The 5346-nt window shown below is 33.8% G+C and overlaps 1 long non-coding RNA gene across 1 annotated transcript; it reads left to right on the forward strand.

Annotated features, from left to right (window-relative positions):
- The first annotated feature begins 791 nt into the window (after positions 1-791).
- LOC149774237 (uncharacterized) lies at positions 792-5095 on the forward strand. The gene is made up of 3 exons (XR_016416930.1): positions 792-1011; positions 1588-1721; positions 4575-5095. It is a non-coding gene; the product is annotated as an uncharacterized LOC149774237 (long non-coding RNA).
- Positions 5096-5346: the final 251 nt, after the last annotated feature.

Below are 5346 nucleotides of genomic sequence, written 5' to 3' on the forward strand. Positions count from 1 at the left end.
ATGCCTTTCATTTGTCATTCTCATATTCTTCCAGTTTGTACTAATTGTAGTAATTTGCTTGCGAGTTGCATCTCTGTTTGTTTCGAGCTGTACATACTTGTCGGAAACTTTATAATATTTAAAATTGGCGCTCTCTGCTTTGGTCCCTATATATTCAATACATACCAACCAAGTCTTTTTAATTGTTCCTCAATGTATGGTCACCCTGATATTCTTAAACGATTTGTTGCTCTTTTGCACACTACTTTCGTCGCAAAATATGTCTGGGGCAGTGTAGGCACACTGTAGGCCTTGCCTTGTTCTGCCTCATATCAGAACTCAAATGGCAATAGGTCGTCACTGATGCCCGATACCCACTCTATTTGGCATACCATGTCTCAGATTTAGCTCCCTTTCATAATTTCGATTTGTTTGGTCATACTATGTCATCAATACTTATGGCTATGAGTTGTTGCCTTTTTATTATTAGTATTAATAATAAAGCAATACTTTAGACTATTAAGTATTTACTAATATAAGATTTATAACTGCGTATCTTGTGTGACATGGTTGGTACATTATACATAAAAGTTATTAAAAGCCAGCAATCAAACAATCAACAAAGAGTTTATGTGCGAATTATTTTTATTCCAGGAGATGAAAAGTCAGCACCTAATTATGCATATTGAATATATGTTATGTACTCCTCTGTTTTAGGTGCAGGATTAACTTTCAAATATGTTTGCGATGGGACTTCTGTCCAGGTGTTTCAAAACATTAAATTCAACAGTTGCAATGCAGTTGTTTCCCTCTACGTAAATGGTGGGCGAAATGTGCAGATTGCCAAGTGGTCAATGCATAATTGCACCCCTAATACATCCATTTTACCGGAGTACAACGAACGCGTGTTTCTTGACCAAACTGGAACTATATCGATACACAATATTAACCATTTTGATTAGGGGAGATATGTCGTTATATCTCAGACGGATACTTTGCCAATGATATACGAAGTAGAAATATCTGTAATGGGTGAGTATTATATCATGTTCTTGTAGAACCATGATATTTCAAATCTTCTGTAATACATCGACTTAATACACGTTATTGGTTCCTATTACAAATCACTTTTGTATGCTTATTGTATGTATTTGTTCATATCCAGTGAGTAATGATGTTGTAAGCTAGCCACATGGCTTGAACGGAAAATAAATACTTTAGACTATAAAGTTCTTACTCATATTTGATTTATAAGTGCGTATTTTGCGTAACATGGTCGATAAATAACATACTAATCAGAAATGCCATCATGCCCAAAAAATGAAAAAGGCGGCAATCAAACAATCAACAACGGGTTCATGTGCGAAGTGAAAGCCACCTGTATTTTCGTTTCGGTGCTATCGTCCCGATGTAAAGAGTAGCATATGTATGTAAAATGCATGTTTCTGAACGGGACATGCCTCAAAACTGAACATGAAACTGTAAAATCTCTCATAATACTATAAATAAATGGATGTTTTGAAGTTCAGAACTCTTATATGATTGTTAAACATTGCAGGTATAAATATTAATGTCATAACTCGAGTATTTTATGTTTAACCCTGACAGTTCCACCAACCAAAAACTGCAAGCCGAAAATAGCGCGATTCGGAAATACTCTCTTGTCCTCTCTGAAACTTAACGATTGTGGATATCCTGTAGCGACCCTTTACTGGAAGGACAATGATGACGTTTCCAGCACAGTAAGTAAATGAACCCATTTTTCCCCTATTTATTCTATATATTCAGTAAAACCACGCACGTTAGTTCGGCGGATATGTACTATTACTTTTTTGTTGCTTCCAATGGTTGCATATATTTGAATTTTTAAAATATATGCATTTCTCAATAGGCAAAATAGTCGGTAAGTGACCTGAGAAAAGATATTTGTTTTTTACGTGCAAAGGTCGATACCAACGCACTTGATTACGAGTCGTTTCCGTGTTTGTTCTTTTGTGGTTACAGCAGATTATGTGATTTTATATTTGAGAATGTTATTTTCGTTGAAATATCGAATGTGGAACGTGCTAAATTTTACTGAAAACTGACTCAAATTTGAAAAACTACTCAAAGCATAATCTTCCATAACCTAATTCATGTGGGAAGTTTGTCAACATATTCAATATTTTTTTGAGAAGAAGTAAACATTTGGAAGATAACAAATCCACAATTCTCTAATTACCCAAAATATAACTGCATTAAGATATTACCCTGATGTTGAACTAACTTTTGAGAGTGCACTTAACCTCACTATGGATGCCTAACATTCGGACGAGATGTAGAATACGAATGCCAGATTTACAATCGGTTACTCAGACATATTGCTCATGAATGGTAGAATGATCACCGATGTGTTCGCTTATTGGTACTCTGTGAGGTGAAATTCCATGGTCTTTCACAATCTTTCACTAAATAGATAGGTGAACATACAAATCCGTGATTAGTATTTGGTTCCGCGTGATTTTGAAATGGATATTGCACACGATATAAGATTCCCAATGATACACCGGACGTATCATCTAAAGGAAGCAGCATTGATATATATTGTCACGAAGCATATATGCTCTGTTACGCAAAAGAGCTTTACACGTTGTTGTTGTGTTGTGTAGATGGATTGATGAGACTAAGAGTGTCAGAAGATGAGTGCAAGTATCTACAGGCATTGTGCATATACATATAGTTGACATTCAAGAGGTATTTTTAGACTGGATGCACTCAACGAAATGTAACAGAAAGAACATAGTTTGTGTTTAATGCTGAAGTAAACGGGCAGCCAGTGAAGGGTACGTGGGGGGGGGGGGGGGGCAATCTGAGCATCTGTGGTTTTAAATTGTTTAAAGATTCTGATATTGAGAGGAACCGGATAGAAGATAAATACAATAGTCAAGTAGAGACAGTATTTACAGGATGATACTGTAACAATGTAAGATGACAAAATCACATCCATGTATATATTACACCCCAATATGTCTTCAGGAGATATGAAGACAAGAATATCTAATGAGAATAATTATATCAAGGATGATATAGTTCGAATGATTAAGTGGAATTTTGACAATACAATTATAGGTTATATAACCAAATTTTCTTCCTTTATTTCAACCACTACATACAATTTTAAACAAGCAGGGATGCAAAAATCAGTGATATATTTTAAATATAACGAGCTTTCAATATCAAACGGAAGGTTTTGTAATTATAGAAATTTGGACATATTAACCTAGATGAAAATTCTGTATTGACACTTTATATTTATATGAACGGTATACTGAAACTTAACCAAGCTCAGAGTCTTAACGGATTTTTAAAATACTGGGATGAAAGAGAAGAAAGAATAATTTTGCGCCAATATCTACGACATTGACATTGGCTAGTAAATATCAAGTATGAAAGCGAAATATATCAGTATTATATATGTATATTAAAATGGTTTCAATCTTCTTATCGAATAATTATAATTCATCCCTAAAGCAAAAATAAACATTTCAAATGAAATGCATGATTGTTATTGATAGTGGCCACAGCTGACCGATGTTTGTTAGTGCATGCCGAAAGATAAGGATAGAACAGAATACGACCAACAAAGTGTTTAACATAAACCCAGCACAGACATATTAGGAAAGCAATGAAGCAACAAATACGAGTATAAAGGAAAACCAAAACCAAAATATCTATGTAAAATTGCACATCAAGATAATTACCGTCTAGCAACTGCATTAGTTTCTTTCGGAAATTTTTTCACATCAATCTTAAATAAATCTTTACAAATGTTAGCAATACCTTATGTTTTTGTTACGAAAAACAAGACAAGATATTGTTGCATACACTAACATACATCATGAAATGAAATATGACATTTTGTGTCTGAAGACTCGACTCTCAAAAAACATATCAGTCACTTTGTATAGACACTCCTTGGCATAATCTAATTAAATAAAATATTGATATAAATTTGTGTAGGGTTCTAATAACACATACCAGGCTTAAATTCTTGGATTCTTTGGGGATTCACTTCGCAATATCAATGTTCTCTGTTCTCATTTTCTCTTTGTATTCTAGGGAAATAAATTATTTGTTAAATTGTACAAAGTTTATTGTCGCTCACTCTTCTGTTACTTATGTTTGGAGCATAGGCTCCTAACAACATGTAGCATATTACTCTCATACTGTCCAGTTTAACAAATACTTAGTGCCTTAGGCAATATTCCGTCGATAAGTTGATAGGTAACACGATTAATTTAATCTGTATTTTGTTTGAACATAATTTGAAATAATGACTGGAAGTCAGAATTATGGATTTTACCAGCGTATACAATTCTTGCGACTGAAAAGAAACCAAAATACTAAGGATAAACAATATGCACAAAGAATAAAATGATCAAATAAATGCATTTGATAAATGATGCGAATTAAGCAAGAAACATGCTTTGTAAAATTTCTAAATTAATGCCTATTGTTTAATAATTCTTCACGGCGACTCATTGATATAGCATTGGAATTAATCCACAACATTTGAAATTATGAACCAAATGCTTTATAAATATGCTATATTACAGAACAAAGAAAAGTTAAAGCTTACACCAGGGAAGGAAGCTGGTATATATCATGCCTGCATTGAAGGTCCGGCCCTAGCTTGTGTGAGAAACATAATGCCTCAGGACTACTGTAACAGCATCACAATAGAAGGAATTAAGACATATGTAGTTCTGTTCTGTCACATAATTATATCACAATGTTTATGCATGGAGGTAAGACCCACCATTATTCCTAAAACTAGAACAACCTTGATATCACTTCCTTGTTGATCCTTCCGATAATGTTTGTTGATGGGGATGGTGGCTTGTGAAATGTAAGTGCGCCAGAAATCAAAGCACATCATGAATGATCCTGACTAATAGGAATTAAGTGAGACAAACGTAATTAAACCGCCTTTGTACAATAAGGTCCAGTAGATTGAAAGGAATATCGAATGCTGAAATATTTCATAAATATCATAACACGATGACTGAACTAGTATTTGAAACACACTGAAAGCAATGTAACTAAGCCTTATACATTCTTCTTTTATAAAATCATCGGAATGGAGTAATTTGAAAAGTGATTTGTTCTCTTTGATATAAGTATTAAACTCTTCTGAACTGTTTGGAAAAGCAAGATACTAGAGCCATATTACATCAAAACATGAAATCATTTCTAAAACATCTATATAGGGTGTCATGTGTTTCTTTCAGTTTTCTTTTAGAGAATGCTCATTGCTATGATTACGATTTTGATAAATGTAAATTTCCTTAAGAAACTGAAATCGGAATCACATCATTGCGCGTGGAA

Source organism: Sinohyriopsis cumingii, unplaced genomic scaffold (genome assembly GCF_028554795.1).
Source record: "Sinohyriopsis cumingii isolate HCF-2022 unplaced genomic scaffold, ASM2855479v2 utg000360l, whole genome shotgun sequence".
In the NCBI taxonomy this organism is placed as follows: Eukaryota; Metazoa; Mollusca; class Bivalvia; order Unionida; family Unionidae; genus Sinohyriopsis; species Sinohyriopsis cumingii.